We start from the raw sequence: 21,857 nt of genomic DNA, 5'->3' as shown, positions 1-21,857 counted from the left end.
ATTAAGCGACTGTAACTGGAAGGCGGTGTGTTCTTTCTCCAAGGTCACTTTAACAAATCCAGCTCAGTTTAAGTGCATTTAAAATCCAAAAACCAGCTGATAATTCACTGTTATTCAGGAACCTTTATCTGACATTATCTTCATGGCATTTCTATATTATCAGGAGGAAGATCAACGTGAAGCACAGCAGGACACAGATGAGGGATGACACATGACAAAGGTCATGGCAAAGGCCACATGTCGGAGTCGAACCCGTGACGTCAGGGCCGCAGCAGGTCCGTGCCTCCGAATGACCCGACTCTCTGCGAACCACATGAGGAAGAAGAAGACTCAAAGAACACATCACTGTGTTGTTTTTCTCTCGTCTGCGCTGTCATCTCCGTGGCAACTCTCCTCAGAATAACCTTTGTTGGGTAAACCTTTCTTTGATTGGCTGCAGAGATAGAAGCAAAGGAAAATGTCATTGTACGATAGAAAGATACGAGCACTGTGCTCTCTGTTTGGTGTCTGCGTTTTGATTGGTATTGTGTATTCATCATACATGGCCTTAAGTATTGTTTGATCAATAGGCTGATCCCTCTTCTGTGTGTGTTCAGTGTGTCCTCTGAATATCTGCTCCTCATCTTTATTTTAACCTTGTTTACTGAGGCAGAAGTTTTCTGAGTTGTTGTTTCCTCTTCATGGAGACTTTTCTAGTGTCTGTTTAAGGAAGGAAACCCCTGATTTGAGACAGTTGTAATGTTTTAAGAGTCCACATTTCAAGATTAAATATGTTTGAGAAACAGTATATTTCTTGGATTTATAACGTTGATATATATTTGCGTGTGATATGTTTGATATATATGTATATAAAAATCTCCCTCTCACCCCCCTCCCATGGGGGGTGGTGGTGTGTCTCTACCAGAGGCCTGCTGGGAGTTTGAGGGTTCTGCGCAGTATCTTAGCTGTTCCTAGGACTGCACTCTTCTGGACAGAGACCTCAGATGTTATACCTGGAATCTGCTGGAGCCACTCTCCCAGTCTGTGGGTCACAGCCCCCAGTGCTCCCATTACCGTTGGCCTTTACTCCCCACATCTTTTCTAGCTTCTCTTTCAGCCCTTGGTATTTTTCGATCTTCTCGTGTTCCTTCTTCTTGATGTTGCTGTTGCTTGGGATTGTTACATCTATCACCACTGCCTTCTTCTGTTGTCTGTCAATCAACATGATGTCCGGTTGGTTAGCCATCACCAGCTTGTCAGACTGGATCTGGAAGTCCCACAGGATCTTGGCTCGGTCATTCTCAACCACCTTTCATTGTGACCTTGGGACCTCCAACCCATACTCAGTGCAGATGTTCCTGTACACTCTGCCAGCCACTTGGTTATGGCGTTCCATGTACGTATATATATATATATATATATATATGTGTGTGTATATATATATATATATATATATATATATATATATATATATATATATATATGTATATATATTGTTTGGTGGTTCGTTCAACAAGCTAAGCTGCAGGAGACTGTGTACACGTTTGTAAGTTAGATAAGAAGGAGACTTTTGTTCAGAGTCTGTGGCTGTCGTGGAGCAGGATGCAATCAGGCTCAGTGTGACCGTCTGCTCTGCTGATGATAGAACGACACGTTATCACTTTATAAATATTTGATTTGTTGTATTGAAGAACTCCAGCTATGTATACAGATGATGTAATGGTATATAATTGAAATTAGGGCTGCAACTAACAGTTATTTTCATTATCAATTATTTTCTTGAATCATCGATTAGTCGTTTGATCTATAAAATGTCAGTAGTGAAAAATATTGATCGCTGTTTCCCAAAGCTCAAGTTGCAACCTCCAAAGTCCCGACTAACACTCCACAACCGAAAGATGTTCAGTTTAGTATCACAGAAAATTAAAGAAACCAGAAAATATTCACATTTAAGAAGCTGAAATGAGATAATTTAGTATTTTTTCTGAAAAAAATTCCGTAAAACGAGTTGAACTAGAGGGCACGATGATGAAATCAAAGAATTTAAAATATAAATTTCTCCCTTTTGTTTTCAGATCTTTTCTCAAAGGAGAACACAAGTGATTTACAGAGCAGATATGTTGCTGTAGCCGACAGTTCAGTTGGACATTAAAGGTGAACTTCAGCTGTTGTATTGTGCGTGAGTTAAAATACATTATGATAAAGAACTTCTTAATAAGTGTTTTTGTCCTTTTGACTCTCTGTATTTAAAAAAACATGAGCAGGTCAAAGATCACGTTGTTGTAGATGTTGATGAGATGTTAATGTCCTTGTTTAGTTGAGCCGTGATGCCTTCTGTCCCCTCTCGTCTGTGATGGACAGAACCGACCAATTAGCATCTCTGGTTTCACATCAGTGAGTGTGTGTGTTTGATCGAATGCCACAGCTTTCACCTTCTCTCTTCAAACACTCTATAATAAGTTTCCTGTGTGTGTGTGTGTGTGTGCGCGCATTAATCTGCTGTGTGTTTTGAGAGTCATGGATGTTCATATGTGCATCGTGTGTGTGTGTCAGCATGTAAACACGCCATCGAGCAAAGGTCATCTGAAGTCGAACATCAATTAACTACAGATCATTGCTGATGTGAACGGTTGGCTTCCATGGAGACCAGGTGTGTGAGACGTGGGCAGATTGTACAACACACACACACACACACACACACACACACACACACACACACACACACGGAGCTGTTGTGATCATTTCAGTGTCTCTTGTTGTCTTTGGGTGCATTTCTGATGCATATTCATGAACATGCTCATGAATATTAATGAGGCTCATATATATTCATTATTATACTCCTTGTGCATAATTGGTTTGAGAAACTTCCTGTGTTACAAGACTCTATTGCACCTATCTGTGTTTTGTGTGTGTTTTTAAATTTGTGTACATGCAGAGCGTTAAGTACTCTCCAAGGGGGGGTGGACAATATAATGGGAACACCTGATAAAGTGATGAAATCTAGAACAACAGCCCTACAATGAATCATACCTGTGTGAAGGTTACAGTGCGCTGATTTATCTTTGTGGTCATTTTGTTGTAAAACATTACACTTCACATTTAAAGCCACATTTATTAAGAAAATCATGTTTCCCGTAATGAAAACTGCATTTCCCATGAGCATCACCGCCTCGTGTCGTAAAGATCTTGGCTAGCTAGCGTGTGTACTTATTTTGGAAGCGAGTGAAAGAAAGACGCTACTTACTTTTAATACTGTTTTTATTTTTTAAACACACACGTTTGCCGGATGCATCGTGATGAGGTCATGTATCTGTGTGTGGCTGTGTGAGATTAATAATTGTAATATGACGATGGAGCAAAGTACAGTTAGTGTGTGTGTGTGTGTGTGTGTGTGTGTGTGTGTGTCAGTATGTAAACACGGCATCAAGCAAAGGTCATCTGAAGGTCAATTAGCTACAGATCGTCGCTAAGGACAAGGTCGGGTGCCATGGCGACCAGGTATGTGACATGTGGGCGGATTGAGGTCTTGTAGACCTACACAACACCCTGTCCCACACACACACACACACACACACACACACACACACACAGAGCTGTTGTGATCAGGTCAGTGTCTCTTGTTGTCTTTGGTTGCAGTTTCTGATGCATATTCATGAACACGCTCATGAATATTAATGAGGCTCAAACGTATTTATAATTATACTCCTCGTGCATAATAGGCTTGAGAAACTTGCTGTTAAAAGACTGTACTGCACCTGTGTGTGTATTTAAATTTGTGTACATGCACAGTGTTAAGTAATCTCCAAGGGGGGGGGGGGGGTGGACAAAATAATGGAAACACCCGACAAGGTGATGAAATCTAGAACAACAGCAACCCTGCAATGAATCATACCTGTGTGAAGGTTACAGTGCGCTGATTTAACTTTTTGGCCATTTTGTTGTAAAACTTCACATTTAAAGCCACATTTATTAAGAAAACGGTGTGGTGTAAATGTATATCTGCTAGGGATGCCACCTATTAATAAACTGCTCTACAGGTGCATTCTGGGAGTGAAAAGGAGTTCGTAGATGTAGTTGAACAGCAGGATTTCTGTGAGATCATTCAGCTCAGAACAGGAATAATAACGTTAACATTTACTTTGGCCAACTCCGCCTGAGAGACGCTGTTAAGCCTTTTACTGAAAGTATTAATAAGACAGTTAAGATGTTATGTTTAGAATCTAATTATTAATACATTAAAAGGCAATAAACATGTTTATGGGAAACAAAATAGGAGATAAAGTGATATAATAAGACAAATTTAAACTAATGAAGAGTGGAGCAGGTGGAAGTGGAAATAGTGTTGATCTGGAAGTTAATTGTGAATTAAATGTCTTCACAAAAGAAGGAAAAGTTTAATTAGAGCCTGAAGTCATTTTATATTTCAAATTCAAGTCTGATGAACAAACCAAACGTCCCCAAGTTTGTTTATGTTACAGTAATCAAATATTATACTTATTATTATATATTATATCAAATATTATATAAAAGCCTAATTGCTTAATTTTTGTCTCCAATAATTGTTCTTTTTGTTTTTTTCTATAGAGAGTTATGGTTATAGAGGATGTCACATCCAGTTAACTTTGTTCCCCGACCCCCATCTACACTCTGTTTCCTCTTCAGAGGCAAAACTAACAGTTGCACATTAGATTATTATTATATTAAAACAAATAATTAACCTCTGTTAACATGTCACCTCCATTATTTGCCTGATCCTCCCTGAAATGCATATCCAACGAGGAGATAGACACACCTGTTGCGTCTGTTTGATAAATACGGAGCGTGTGTTTGAGGCAGAATGTGTCACATCTGGACCTGGAAGCCTCACAGTAGAGCTGCAATGATCGATCGATTAGAAAATTAATCGGCAACAGTAGTCAAAGTCATTTTTCAAAACACACAATGTCAAAATTTTGTGGTTGCAGGTTCTCAAATGCTTCTTCTCAACTTCACAACAGTAAACTGAATCTCTCTGGGTTTTTGGACTGTTGGTCGGATAAAACAAGATTCAGTTTCAGAGACTAATTGATTGATCAGAAAATAATCAGGAGATTATCTGATAGTGAAGATAATCGTTAGTTGCTGCCCTACCTGGAAACTACTGAGTGAAACCGTCAGTAGCTTAACACTGGTCAAAAAAACAGCAAAGTAGAAGTGATTGATTGTTAGTATTTCTGTTAAAAGAGAGTTAGAACTAGAAAGTAAAATTTAAAACCCATAAATCTGTAATCACATTGGTTTTATATCTATGATCCTGTCAACCACAGCAGATTAAATATAATCAGATTGGGCTGTTGGGTAGTAAATATTTTATTGTACCGTTTCTATAATGAGGAGTGACGGCTTGATTGATTTTTACTGTCAATTCCCAGCTACAAATTACACAACCAGAATATGCAATCAATACTTTTAGTCCTTCTATCAGATGAGAAAGGACAGAAGTGTTAATCTGTCCAATGGTTCATCACCTCCCCCACGTTTCCCACTATTGATCCGGTGATTGATAAACACCGAACACAAGACTGAGAGATCCATGCTGTGCAGAAACAGGAGAGGACGTCCTCGGCAGCATCGTGTCTGATCTTTATTTAAACTTTACTCCTTCAGGAAACATCGACTGAGCATACAGTTACTGAATCTCTCCTTTACTCTTCTGCCCTTGACAGATGGATTCAGGACTCTTAAGTCTCCACATGCTCCAGTGAAACGGCGCTTTACACCAGGATGAGATAAAATAACACTTTATTGATCCAAAGTTGCGTAAATTTCAATTTTCTCTAAAGGTCAGGACATGGGACAAAGAGGTGGATTTCTATAGATCAGAGAAAGATGGAATAAAATGAGACACTAGTGGCCCTTAGATGTGGAAACTCTTGATAAAGGCATTGATTACAGTGTCATTTCATATAGATTTTGCAGATTTTGCATGCTAAAAGCTACTGATTCGGTCTGTGACACAGATGATAACATTCACCTAATGGAGCTTGAGCATTCAGTGTCAAAGATTTGTTCACTCATGTATTGAACACTTAGAATCGCCCCGGGAGGCTCGAGTGCTCATTACACAACTAAACTGTCGGATGGATGAATAACAAAGAGAAAACTTTGCTATTCTCACTATTAAAGGGGAAAAAGGTTTAAAGTGTTTCATGCGGCGCCAGAAGGAAAGTCATGATGGTGCTTAAATCAAAAACAGTCTACAGTATGATGGCCACAACATTTCAGACTAATCAAAAATAGTTGTCGAATAATTTTCTGGCAATTGACTGATCGATTAATTGACTAATCATGATGAGTTTTATGGGAAATTCTGTCAATAGAACAGGAACAGATTCGGAAAGTAGCTTTTATTGGAGGGATCTGTAAATGTGGTGTTAAAAATCAAATATAATAGAAGTTCTGTTCACATGAAAATTCATAACGAATAAGTCATATTTCGGAGGGACGTTAGCTGCTACAACTGTTAAGTTTTTCATTGTTCAAATCACAGTTTGTCCAAACTAAACAGAGTTTAAAGAATAAAGAAACCCATCAGGATGATTAACAAACATGTTTTAGTCATTTTCCAAGGACGGTTGTGTTCTGTGCTTCTTCTCTATTTTCTTCTACAGGACAAACAGACAAGCTACCGAAAACTAGCTTATTGACAACTTCAGCTAATTTTGTCGGTCATGTGATCCTCGCCTTGAAGTTCGTAAAAGTCCAATCCTTAGCTGAATGTAAACAATGTGTTGCTGAAACTTCACATCCTACTAAAGGAAACGTCACCTAGAGTAGATCTCTGTGGATGATTAGACGTGAGAACACTGAGGGAAAACTGGTCCTGTAACAACAATATGAAGAGGACGATATGCAACCTTGAGCTTAATGATGCGAAGAACAGAACTGTGTTTTTCAGAAAGACTTAATGATTCAGGCTTCAAGGCAGTAAGACGTCTGACTGCACAATTATGCAAAAACAAACATCTAACACAGAACCAACCTTAGAAACCCTCACTCAGCCGAGCAGGAGAAGACACTGGTAAGAGTATTTTTCAAGAACTTTATAGAGGGTCATATATTCGCCCGCCGCTTGTGGGTGAAATGAAGTATTTGAGTTCATTAGACCTGCCATCAGTGGGCAACAGACTGAGTAAAATCCCCCCATCAGCCATTACTGCTGAGAAAACAGAGGAGGCAATTTGTAGGTTAAAAGCCAATAAATCCACTCGTGGTGATGGCTTCCCATCAGGCGTACACAAACCTTCAGGGAGGAGCCAAGGTCTTTAGACCCATCATCCTCTCTCAAACAAAGCCTTAAAGAAAGCAGATTCACTTAATTATGCAAAGAAGCCTCATCAGGATCACGCTTATCACCAAGGAAGACTGCTTTTAAAGGATTGTAACATTTATTGCATGTTTTAGATCAGAAACTGCAAAATGTGTGTAGATCGACAGACAGATTGATACAGGGAAATTAAAACACCACAGCTTATTTGACAGCTTTAGTTACTTTTCAGATGAAGATTTGACACAATGAATAATATAACAAGCTTTTAAAATACAACACATTGTTAAAAATGAAACCAGTGGTTTCCAACCTTTTTGTCTTTTGACGTCTTACAAAAAGCAGTGTGTAGTCGGGGTCACATTTCACATGTCTATGAGTTGTTAACAGCTCCACCAAATAGTGATTTTTCCCTCTAAACTTCTCACATGCTTTCATTTCAATAAATGTTCAAATGATCCAATATTTCAGCAAAAATCAAAGATTAGAGAAAAAGTCCAAAAAACTGAAAACAGATTTGTGTATCAGAACTTTGTTTTTTCTTCTTTCCTCTCCCATTAATCATCTCACCACCCCTCAGATTTATCTGCTGACCCTTTGGAGGGGCCCGACCCCTAGGTTGGGAACCACTGGACTAAACTAGCTAACTGTATATAAAGTAGTGTAAACTAGCTCCACCTCCAGCAGCTACAACAGTAACATGCTGCTCTAACACTGATGCTTCACTATTAATAATCTAATGATGTCATATATAATAATATATCAGTCAGAGGGACCAAACCACTACTTTTTACTTTTCAATCTGCTCTGAACGCTTCGTTTGTAATGTTTTTTTCTATCTTTCTCCACACATCAGACTGGTCGGTTATAACTCAATATTCTACCTTTTTATGAATGACACGTCGGGTTAGCAGGGCTCATCATAGCCTCTTTTCAAACTTTCTTTTCAGCAAATGTAGCATCTCATGTTTTATTCTTGAGACACATTGCAGTGCAAACGCTGTTGTGTAACATTAATTACTAAATTATGTGACCATTTGTGAGGTTTGACAGGCTACAGTAGACTTATGGCTGAAATAACATGATGTCCTCTCACTTCAAAACTCATTCTGGCACTGCTGGCAGGTACTTATGTCATCATAACTTGGTTTCGTCCATATCTGTTAAACTCACCAACGCTTTCTTTTAAAGTCATGTTTTTCCTCACATGTCCTGCTGTATTTACAGACGTGAACTAAACACAGGCATTGGACTCGCTCATGTCTTGCCTCCTCTGTTGAGTCTTGAGTTTTATGCCATGTTGGATGGATGGGAAGGATTCCCATTTTAAGGATTTGTGAGCATTCACGTATGATAACTGAGTTGGTCATACGAGAGTTTAAAGCACTGTGCATTGACATAATTATATTATATCCATTCAATTTAGGTTTAATTACAATGATGGATGAAAGATGGACTTGGGCTGATTGGAAGCTTCCATGTTTATTTGTTTTTCAGTCGGGCCAAGTTGTAATTACGACTTGGATGTTGACATCAAAGCTATTTACAAGTCGGAAACCTGTAATTACAGAAAGGTGGACTTAGCCCACGAATATCTGGAGCTTATGGGAAATGTTGTTTGTTCATCTTATCTAAACACATGAAGAGAACCATGAGAAAGGTTCTGTTCCAAGGCTGGATTTTTACTTATTAGCATAGTTAAAAAAGTCAATAAGATTTTTAACTTCCTACTTCTGGAACAGAACCTGGAAGTTCTGGTTTAGCTTAAGTGCTCTATTTGCATGAGCCAAACAAGCTTTCATAAACCTCGGCCTCCTAATGGGCACTTCTGTGGCAGTTACCAGGGATTTGTCACACAAGCAGGCACTTGATTACTGACATAAATCACAAGTGTGAGTGTTGGGAGGGCTCGTATATATATATATATATATACACGTCATTTCCCCGGCGTGAACACACGCGAAACCTGCCCAGAACCTATGTATTCTGGATTTGGGACCCCGCCAGTGTCAGCAGCAGTGAAGCGGAGCAGCTGCAGGATAAACGAGACCTTCTACCCGTGTAAACAGATCTAAAGGAGGATTTGAATAATCCGATCCCTTCAGCTTCAGACCCCCCCGGCCCTGAGGGCTCCTAGGCCTCCAGAAATCCTTGAAAGTTAGGAAGGGGTTTTCTTCCGATGGATGCGAGGTCTTGGAGGAGATTAAAATATATAGCCGAGACTCTTAGGACTTTCCAGCTTGTGATCCGTTTGATAAATTTCTTTCTGCGCCCTCAGGCTGAGGATCATGAGGAGGAATCAGAGCTGTTGTCATGGGAACAGCGGGACTGAGATTGAGAGCCAAACAGGGCTTCAAACTACAGGAATCAAAGATCTTTAGAGAAGAACTCACTGACATCAGTGCACATTGATGTCCTCATAGTTTCATCTCTTTATCACATTTTGTGACAGTTTTTGCTGTAATTTTTTTTATATTTCATGTTCAACAAATTTTTTCCCAGACTACGAGGCGTGTTGTATGATCTCTGTCTGAGAACTTCTTCTAATTAACATCCCTGGGAATGGAGGAAGATATGAAACCAACATACAGTGTTTATATGTACATTAGAGTTTAAAGTAAGTAAGCATCCACTTCTACCCAACGTCCATTTCCTTCTTATCGACAACAAACCTCCACCAGGCTGTGCAGACATAACATAAACATAACACTACATAAAATAAACATGTAAAAAAAAAAATAGGTTAAATGATGACAGCAGGACATATAGTTATAATTTATACAAATAATTACAAACAAACAAAACACATATAGTGGATATATGAAGCTATAGTGCAGAAAAGTCATCTTTAGTGGTTATAGAGCCCTTATAATGAGTTTTAATGAGCAGCAGAGAGCGGGAGTGGTGAATACTTCTTCAGTTACATACAGGCTGCTCTGCATTACTGGTGAGTGTTGTCGGGGCTGCAGGCATGCAGCCTGTCATACTACTCAGGGCTGAAAAAGGTCCTGACAATGTTGTTTTTTTTTGGGGGGGGGGAAATATTTTTATTTACAGATGTTATTCCCTCCAAAAAGATGCCAGAATCAGCTTTATTGTCCAAGTATGTGTACAAGGAATTTGACTCCTGTATCTAGTGGCTCTCTATGGATTTTACACACAATAATGTTCAGGAAGACACACATGGACATGCAGCCACAACAAGGACAACAAAGCTGAAGAAAGATAATTAAACATAAACATGTTGGTAGAAGTAGGTGAAGAAAATAGATACATGCATATAAAAACAAGTGAACATCAAGACAGTAAGACACAGTGATCTTTGTAGTAAAGATGCAAATACATCATTATCAGAAAGTACACAGTTTACATACATTTCTATTTTTTGTTACACTACTCTTATTATGATATATGGTTATTCCTGAATATCTTATCTGGTTTGTCTCCCATTTGCTTCATTGACAGCAAGCAGTTGAGCTCCGAAGTTTGTTTAAAACCTGATGAGCCTTGTTATCCCAGCATGAGAGCTTCTTGTGATGTCACAGAGGGCTTGACTTCAAGGGGTCCTCATAAAGGTTCAATGGGGTCGAGGTCAGGTGACTGCGGTTCATGACAGTCACGACTCCTCGGTCTTCTTTGGTCTTCAAGTAGTTGTTGCAAAGTTTTGAAGGTGTGTTTGGGGTCGTTATCCTGCTGCAGGATGAATCATTCTCCACAAAGATGTAAACCAGCGTGTCTCTGAAGAAGAGAGCGGTCAGTGTGGAGTCAATTCACTGCAGGTGTCCAACTCCAGAGTAAGTTAAACCCCCCCTAGACCTGAATATTCCCACCACCATGTTTCACTGTGTTTGATACACTGCCGTATTACTCTCTCTCTCTCCTTACATGCACCCTTCTGTTACTGCCATAAACCTCAAACTTGGATTCATCAGTAAATAGGACTATTTTCCAGTCATCCGCTGTGAAATGCTGGTATTTCTTAGCCCACCCCCGAGCGTCTGACCTTGTTTCCCCTCCTGAGAAATAGTTTAGAAACTGCTGCTCGTCCTCTGAGACGCTACAACACGGCCGTCTCTCACTTCTGATGACTGAGCCTCAAGTTCTTTATTTAGCAAATTCTGTATTTGTTAGTTTGTTAGCCAATTTATTTCTAACATGAAAAAATAAAAGACAAAACAAGAAAAACAATAGAATGAAATAAACAATAAAACTATACAACAAACAAACAAAATCGTTTAGAGCTTCTTTAACCATGATTTGATGCTGATAAAGCTCCTCTTTGCTCAGAATAATAATTTGACTTCTGACACTTTCACTTAGCTCTGATATCGTGTTTTCCCGCCATCACAATGCTGCTCAGCCATGTTTATAACACCGGCTGCGAGTCGAGTTACTTGAACGAGCCTCTGATGAGTCGATCGAATCAGTGGAAGAGACGCAACTCAAGAAAATCTGACTTTTTGTACAAAGGAGTTAATAAGTTGGTCAACGTCACTAATGTGATTGCTGACCTAGAAATAGTGCAGAATCTTAAATATTTCTTCTTCATTTCACGTCATAACTTCTTGTGTTTTTAAATGCTTCTGAATCCTCAAAGTTACTGATTATTTCTGTAATATATATATAAAAGGTACAACATTCACTACGTTTTAATTACCCATTTCATGTCTTTCATGTTGTCGTATTGTCAACCAGACTGTGACGGGACCCTCAAAACTCCAATTTACACTGTATTTCATTTGATAATATGATTGATTGTGAATTTATTTAGGAAGTATAATATCAACAAAGAGAGGTCCTGCATTACAGCTCAGAGTTGTTGTAGAGCAGCTCTGTGTCAATATATCCTTTTAAGATCAGTCAAGTAGGGCCAAACCTCAGATTTGATCAGCTGCTTTCATTTGACCATGACTGTAGTTTTGGGGTTTATTTTTTGGCTTCTTAGCTGCTGACAGATCTCTGTTTGATCTTGTTGGATTTTTAGGACTCCAGGATGGATTAAAATAAAAAAAAAAGCAGCACAGTGAGAAGTGTGAGATTCGATTCTGGATGTCTTTGAAGTGAATATGACATGAAATCTGCATAAGATGTAAAAAAATGTGTTTTTTCCAGTGTTATAAATAATAAAAGTCTATTTTCAGCACCTTTTTATGTAACCCAATGACAAAAAAAAGACACATTAGTAACACATTTAAGCTGTGGTGAAGGTGAGAGTTATCTGGCTGGGAATGAAAATGAAAACCTGAACTTGTCACCTGTGAGCTTCTCTGGGCGTTACGTGGGTTTTATGAACACCTGTTATCTTTGACTGCAGCTGTGAGCTGAACAGAAAATACATCCTGCTGCCGGAGCATTATGGACAGATACAGTTGAATGTATAATGTACATGGAGGCACAGATGTACGCTGTGTGTGTGTGTGTGTGTGTGTGTGTGTGTGTGTGTGTGTGTGTGTGTTTTAATGGAGAAATTACTGAAATTTACAGCAGCTGCATCGCTGTAATTCAGTGATCTTTGTACACCTCCTATGGTTGCTATGGTTTCTGAAAAATACTTTTACATCAAGGAACAGTGTGTATGTATGTATGTGTGTGTGTACATACTTAAATGTATGTCCACAGACACAGGTGCTTTTTCTCTTCTTGAATACTGGAGTTTACCGAGGAAAAAAGGATTTCTTCTTATATTATTATTATTATTATTATATTCATTCTATCATATTCACCTATTATATTTAAGGCTGGATTACCAATCAGGGAAAGCAGCCCCAGCAACATAATTTGATTAATGGAACATTTGTTTAAAAGTTGCACCACTGTAACACAAAATCAATTATGAGTCTGTGATTGTTTTAGTTTATTTTGAGCTCATTTGATTTTAAGTTGTGTTTTATCAAACTGCAACAGCAGAAAACTGAGGGACAGGTTGTATTATTCCATCATAGGAGAACTGTCAGGCTGCTCCCGACTATTATATTGTTTAATATATTGATTGTTCAGGGTATAAAATGTCAGACAACAGTCAAAAACATAAAGATGTTGAGTTTATCATCATGGAAAACTGGAAAACTGGCAAATATTCACATGTGAGAAGCTGCCACCAGAGAATTTTTGGCATTTTAGTTTTAAAAGATTAATCATCTAACCATTTCAGCTCTAGAGGACTATCATGTATAATGGGTTCAATAAGCGCCCAACAACAAACTGTGGCCTGATGGGAGGGTAATTATATTAACTGTATTAAACCTGCACAACATATCATTAGTGTACTTTCTAACATGCACTGATCAAAAGATAAATATTTACAAAATATCTCCAACTTACCTGAAAATGTGTCCTGATTATCGTAACATCTTATTTTGATGCACTGGGAGATATTTACTGTCGCAAATTACCATCAGGGGTGCAAACCTTTGTATCACTACAATTTTTTTACTAAGACCAGTGGTGGAAGAAGTACTGAGATATTTTACTATTACAAAAGTAGTAATACCACAATGAAAAAAGTAAAGAATAGTAAAAGTCCTGCATTCAAAAACTTAAGTAAAAATAAAGACATATTGGAAGAGTAGTGAAATATTCAGTGTTGGGAAGGTTACTTTATAATGTAAAAGGTTACAGATTACTAGTTACCCTGTTAAAAATGTAATTACTTCATCAAACTAATGTAACATATTACATTTGATTACTTATTGATTACTTTTCTAACAAATATTTTAAACTGGACAATGAAGCTGAAAAGTCCTAAAAACAAGCTTTACACTGTAGAGATATGTTTTCTGATTTCACTATTCAATATTGTTGAATTTCCAGCACTGAAAGTCCTTCTTGAGTGATGAAGTGGCAACCCGCCTTGATGTGGTCAGCTGGTGGCAGACTCAAGTTACTTAGAACAATGCGCATTGATTTGATTGATTGACGAGAAACGGTGCACGGAGCCTGTCTAGACGTCTAGACGTAGAAACAGCTCCTTGTCAACCATCCCACTCTTGATAATGTTGCACTCAAATGTGTCCCAACAGCTGTGCTGACCTACATTGTCTGGAAAATATGCCAAAAGATTCAGAAACATTCATGCACGGCGAAAAAATGCAAAGCAACAGAATGAATGTTATATTGTACATATAAGCTTTTTACCTAAAAGAATATATTCAGATGTAACCCCTTTGTAATCACCACCATTTTGATTAGTAACTAATTTAAATACATAGTTTTTCTCAGTAATTGTAACAGATGATCATTACATGTACTTTATGATTAATTACGTAATGACATTACATGTAGCCAGTTACTCCCCAACACTGGAAATATTAATATAGATTCAGTGATGTATACTTAAGCAGCATTTTATTGTATTAATGAAATAACAATGCATATTTTATAAACTGATTTTACATATAAAAGCTTTGAAATAAATGTAGTGGAATAAAAAGAAATATTTCTACAGTTTTGCTGCCGATTTGTTGGCTTTTTGCTGATGACACTCTGATGTTTGTGGCGTAAAATTATCTGTGTTCCATCTTTATATGTATATGCATTAATAATATACAGAGTCAAGTTACTTTAAAGAAACATTTCTTCTTTTTTCTGAAAACATCCCTTTTGTATCCTCACATGTGTGCCAGATGACTGATTTTCATCTTTAAAATGTTTAAGAGTTGAAGTATCAGTAACATCTTTTAAATTACTTATCTTTTTTTTTAGTCTTTTTTGTTAAACAACGCCTCACTCCCTTGTGGTTCAGTCCACCTGATATGTATTGTAACCATCAAGTCCAATGACATCATCCTTAATTTTATCTATATCTGTTAGAATTAAAATATCTGGATTGGTTTGTTGGAGTCCAGTTCTGTGGTTTGGGAAGTAAAGAGGAGTATCGACTAAACCTTCACTAGTACTCTCATTCCTCAAGCCTGGACCTTGGTCTTAAAACGAGTCACAGGAAATTAGCTTTAGATTGCCATTATCTACACCATTTTTACCATGCCACTTGCAAGTGATGATACCAACAAGAAAAATGAAGAGAAGGCCTGGTGGTTAGTTTTCTGACAATCAGCGGGTAAGATAAGCCTAACAGGAGTGCAAGGTCAGTTCAATGTTTGTTGATAAAAGACATGAACCTTCCTGGGAAGTAATTACCTGCTTGCCGGTGTCCAGCAGGCTGTCCATGAGGCACACAAACTCCTCTTTGAGTGTCTGTGATTGTTGATGCCGGCGATATGTAAGACGTATGGGCCAAGTAAGTCTGTAGTGGAAACTTAGTGGATCGAGGGGACATGATGTGGGTTTTAAGCGTGTAATTATCACTTCTAAGGATGGAGGAGATATGGGTTCAAAGTGGGTGAAATTAGTAAAGTTCTGGTGAACCAATGATGGGACTGATGAGGTTTTGCCACCCTGCGGTGTAATCTGGAGCCCAGTAAGAGAGATTGTATTGATGAAGTACTTGGGAAGCTCATCCTGTTTTTGAGTTTCTCCCAAGAAATGAGTTAGTGGAGGCACTTTCCATCCTCATTTTAGTGAAAGAAAGTGTAATAATTTCTTCTGACATTATGTCATGTAAGGCCTCCACTCTAAAACACTAAACAGAAGCTCCATGCATGCATTCACACAGAGCGTCTTTAGTTCACTAATTATCAGAATTAGAGATCCAGTAGAATAAAACCACCTCTGATCAGAAGGAAAAGGTTCAGTCAGAAATAAATGTAATTCTGTTTGAAAGAGCTGATTACACACAGTTTTATGATTTGATCAAAGATCTGACATGTTAATGCTCCTATACCTTTTTGTTTCTGAGCATGTTCGCTCCTTTGAGCTTTTTTATGATGAAAGGATTCACTGTTTTGTCTCTTGCTTCATGAGTGCCGCATCTTTGTTGGGATCTATGTTTGGACAGGTGATGTTTCTTTGAGATCAACAGACATCTCATTAACTCCAGCAGCATTATATTCTGCTCAAACTGCTGTTTTACACCTCTAGATAAAAGTGTAGAGTTATGTTTTGTGCATCCTTTCAAAGCTACTTTCCTCACCACCGAGGCATCGTTATGTCTTAATTATTCATCCTCATTATCCCACCTGTCTTTGTCCTAATTGGTTGATCTACTTCCTTCATCGATAGCTACAAGAAGAGCATCACTCTTTTTACCTAGTCATGGTTTCAGGGGTGTCAGGGCATCAATAGCGTTGGCTGATCTATGGGATAATCGATAGTGCAGCTCATTATAGAGGTGAGGACAGCGAGATTTAGGGTGGCAGAGAGAGAGAGAGGGCTGTTGTCAATCCTCTGGCCTTTAACACAGTGTCAGAGGCTGAAAGATGAACAGATGAACAGAGCGCAGGCCTACAGGAATTCAAATTAGACTCGTAATTACGTGTGACCTGCTTCACAGAGGAGGAGATGAAAGAGATGCAGGAGAGGAGAAGAAGATGGTAGAGCAGGATAAAAGGCACTGCCAGCAGGTCATGTGATTCCTGAAGAAAATTGGTGCAGATGCATGAGTTAAGGTTAATTTTAAAAGCTAAAATCTGTGACACTGTTGTGTTTTTCTTCTTTTCCAGTGGATGTTTTTAGCTTCGTCGACATAAAGTGTTTTAGGCAGTTTGATGCCAGACAATATTTAATCCAACCAAAACATGTTGTTGATTAATCATTTTGTCTATATAAAGTCATAAAATTGTGAAACATATCACAGTTTCCTAAAGCCAGAGAAGGCGACTTCAAATGTTTTGTTAAGTCCAAAAAAGTCCAAAGAAAAGAAAAGCAGCAAATCCCACCAGTGAGAAGCTGGAACATGATTATCAAAACTGTTGCTGATTATTTTTCTTACAATCGACTAATCAATTAATGGATAATCATTGCAGCTTGAAATTAAGAAATATATTATATATATCCAAATCATTTACATTTACAACATATTAACATAAAAGGCGATGATGTCACTATTCTTTATACTTTATTTGGATCACGATCAGCTTCTGCAACGTTGTCGCTTCTTTGGGTCGACACGACAACAGAAACAATAAAACAATTTAACATCACATTGATCAATAAAACATGAGAAAGCAAAATAAACCAAATATAGATCAGAAAATAAGAGAAACGACTCTACATATGAAAACAGAGAATACAAACTTACAATGAAAACAAAATTGTCAAGGTAGAAACGAAAAGAAAGTAAAAATAATCAAAAAGGTCCCAAAACCATAAATCCTAAAAAGAACATCTATGTAGGATTTATCACATTTTGTTTTTGTGGCTTTTGAAAAACAATACTTTTGATGTCTCATGTCTGTGTGGAGCAGCAGAAGCTCTATAAATGTTTCAAATATTTCAACACTTTTAGAGCCTAAACGTTACAATAAAATGGTTCAATCACATTTTAGTTTGCTATATTGAAGGAAAACAAATAAAATTCATTGCCAGTGAATGTTTTACTTCAGTATGTTCATTATTTATTTTATTTTTATTTATTTATCATTCATTGGTTTATTTAACAGGGACAGTGAACATTGGTAAAAAAAAAATGCTGTAAATGTACCAGAGTTAGTTTTCATCTGCAGTAACAGATGTTACACACTTATCTTAGAAGAGAAAATTTAAAATGACAGTTAAAGTTTAGTAGAGATTGCAGGCATTTAATTTCTGCTTCAGTTGGCGCCCCACAGGAGCAGGAAGTTGACCAGCTACTGTTTATTGATCTGTCCTCGAGGGATTCGACTGGAGAATGAGTCTGTCAGTAGAAACAGACGAGGCAGGTGAAGGTGAGGTCGGAGGAAATGACGACGAAAAATCCTGGAGAGAAATCAAAACTAGAGAGTTTCATGAACAGATAATAAAATCAAAGTTTTATTGTTTCAGTAAAATCATTGACAGCGTATCACATTTAATCAATTTCATTAAACTTAAATGAATTTACACCAATTTGTGCTGCTGAATTAAAACTGATTTTAAGTAATCAATGTGCTTTTCTGCGCTTTTTATTCAGTTAAATAGATCCAACTTGTATATACTTATATATCAGATCTACTTTAACATTAACAACCGAGTTAAAACTAGTATAATTAGTAGGCAACATAAAGGCAGGTTGAGATTTAGTCAATAGTTTTCCCACATTTCATTAAAATAATATACATTTTTTAAAATGTATACTTTGAAATTGTAAATGATTGTAATTTATTTATAACTGTGCTGAAAAATAAATCAATATTTGATGAGTTCATCTGGGATCAAACTTTGATCAAACTTTAATGAATTCACCACTCAACTGAAATTAAAATTAGTCATGAACAAAAATCATTAAAAAGAAATCACAGTTAAACAATTGAAAACATAAATATCGAGGTATATTCTACTCACACACACAGCTCTGTATGTGATGGTGCTGAGCTGATATTGATCCAATCATCATATCTTTAACTGTGTGTGTGTGAGATTGAAAGATGAAAAGATGACCGTAAAGTGTGGGGAAGGTCAGACCGGGATCATAATCAGGTGTGACTTAATAGGTTTTAGGTTTTTATCTCTCCCTAGAAACACACACACACACACACACACACACACACACACACACACACACATTCATAACTACTGTGTCGGTTGATGTATTAAGATAAATGGATTCAGTTGAGAGTCAAGCTCGCTGCCAGTCTTCCCCCAGTGGCCGACTGCAGTACTGCAGGCTGCGAGAGAGTTTCCCCCATAAACTTCCATCATAAAAGACACGTCTGCAGATCATTCCACCATCTAAATCTTATATAGTTTTCCCTACAATATCTGTCCCTGGAAACTAAAGCATCATTGACGTGGACATGTGGGTAAAGGGAGGACATTTTTGGATTATAAGGACTTTTGTGGATGACACACAAATTTACATAACCGTATCACCAGGAGACTCTGGTCCAATACAAGCACTGAGTAAGTGCATTGAACAAATCAATGATTGGATGTGCCAGACTTTTCTTCAGTTAAACAAAGAGAAAACTGAAGTAATTGTTTTTGGAGCCAAGGAAGAACAATTAAAAGTCAGCATTCAGCTTCAATCGATAATGTTAAAAACGACAAACCAAGCCTTGGTGTAGTCATGGACCTGAATTTCAACAGCCACATTAAGACAATTACAAAGTCAGCCTACTATCACCTGAAGAATATATCAAGAATTAAAGGTCTTATGTCTCAGCAGGATTTGGAAAAACTTGTCCTGCATTTATCTTCAGTAGACTTGACTACTGTAACACTGTCAACACAGGTCTCCCTTTATGTCTTTTTACTTGTGTTACTTTTATATTCTGTTTTGATGCCTTTTATGCTCCATGTAAAGCACTTTAAATTGCCTTGTTGTTGAAATGTGCTATACAAATGAACTTGCCTTGACTTGTCAAAGGAAGGATATTTCTGGAAAGTGAGAGACATTTTGTTAAAAGTGAGATCATTTGTGGAAAGTAAGAACATTTTTTATGTATTTTTCTTACTTTTTACAACACTGTCGACAGTATATTAACATGGATGACACGTCTCCATTTCCTACTGTTATGCAAAAGTGAGGCCAAAATATCTCCTTTCTGGGAGCTGCCACCTTACTTGTGTGACACCATTTGAAGTCTGTGCAGTAGAGTCGGACAGCCCGAGGGATACACCCCCTCAGCCGTCCCGCCACCTGTCAGAAGTTTGAGAACGGGTGTCACAGCTGTCAATCATGACGTCACATCCTGTTTTTATATTGTCAAATAACTAATTAAAAACAAACTTATCAGAAAAAAGAGCACCTGGACAAACATCAATGTGAACATATATAGTGAACTAGCTAAAATAACAGAAACTGTCTTTCTGAAAACTTTATTTGACGTGTACTTTGATTTAGTTTGTCCAACATCCCATCCGCTAACATGGAAGGGGCAGGACTTATGACCTATACTGCAGCTAGCCACCAGGAGGCAATCAAGATATTTATTGAGATATATATTTTGGCTTCAATTTTGGGGAGCTGCCATCACGTCCATATTCATATACAGTCAAAGTACAACACCAAAAACAAAAACTTACAAATAGACAGAGAGGAACAAAATGAGTCCATGGAACCAAGACCAAGTGAGGTCGAAGAAAGCCCAAGAAAAACGCCAGAGAACTGAAATCCTGGCAGATCAAAGCACAATACAATACGAGACAGTACAGTACAATGCAGTCCGAAACAATTAGTCCCCAGGTTGACACTTCTCCCTCTTAATATGCTCAATAAAGGGACCCCAGATCTTAGGAAACTTGGGGTGGGCATTGGACAGAGTATACTGAATTTCTTCAAGTTAGACAAGAAAAAAAGATGTAATTTATCCATTTTTAAAGCAAGGAGGGTAAACTGATTTCCACTCTTTTGAGATAACCCTTTTTGCTATCACCATTCCAAACATGAGGGCTTGTCGTAATACTGGGGGAAGAGTAAAAGAGTAGTAGGAGCAACCCAGTATCACAGAGAGACTGTCAGGGATTAGCTGTCGCCATACAAATGAAAAATGTCATCCCATAAACTCCTGAGCTTGGGGCAAGACCAGAAAAGCTGTCTTAGTGTCCCATCACCTGACTTACACTTATCACAGGCAGCAGAAACAGATAGAAAGATTCTGTTCAGTCTGTTCTTGGAAAAGCGCAGCCGACAGATGACTTTAAACTGAATGAGTTGAAGTCTAGCACTGATAGAACATCCCTTGATCCTATCTAACCCTTTCGCCTTAATCCATTCCCCTTTAATGTGGAGAGAAGGGGTTGCCAGAGAAAAAAGACCAACAAACTGTGAGATTAAATGCTTGGAGGTAGAGATTCTACTCATAAGGTAATAGTAGAAAGGCCCTTGTCTGACCAATGTGAAAGACAATGTCCTTCATGTCTGGCTTAAAACAGGGGTTCTGCATATAGGAACAGAAATGGACAATTCTGGGAGATTAAGTACACCTTTGATTGTCTTAGAATCTTAAGTGAGTTACACAAAATCATCCTTCAGTTGTTTGATAATAAAATTGAAAATAAAATGGCTGTTGAGGAGGCTCCAATAAGTGATGCTGCTTTACAAGACTCAGTCTCAGGCCATCTGGGACAGAGGGCAGTCCAATGACACCTCGGCCGTATCGATACTCTTTCACCATGGTAGCACGGCGCTGCATGTTGACCGCTGAGCTGGAGGAGGTTGGTCATGTCGCTGTTATTGTGGACTTTGGCGATGATGATCCATGGCCACTTGTTAGCCAGCGGCTTGGGTCTCAAGCTGCGGTGGGCTCAGTCTATTTTGATGGGCCTGCTGAAGTTATCTTAGCAAGTAGCTCCGGGATGAACTGTGAGACAAATTCCATAGGGCGACCATCCTTTTCCCCCTCGTTGATGCCCACAATGCTAATGTTGAGCATGCGAGAGTGCCCCTCCAAGTCTTTCACTTTAGCTCTGAGGAGACTGTTAGCCACCTGTGATACAGTTATCAGCATCCAAAAGAGCCTCGTCCATGTCGTCCATGCAATGTTCAGCTTCGTGGTGTTTTTGAAGGGTGGACAAACACGCTTCAGTTGAGTCTCCATTGACTTTTTCACATCATCCA

The sequence above is a fragment of the Thunnus albacares genome, chromosome 22 (assembly GCF_914725855.1).
Source record: "Thunnus albacares chromosome 22, fThuAlb1.1, whole genome shotgun sequence".
Taxonomy (NCBI): Eukaryota; Metazoa; Chordata; class Actinopteri; order Scombriformes; family Scombridae; genus Thunnus; species Thunnus albacares.
Note: the sequence above shows the minus strand (reverse complement) of the source record.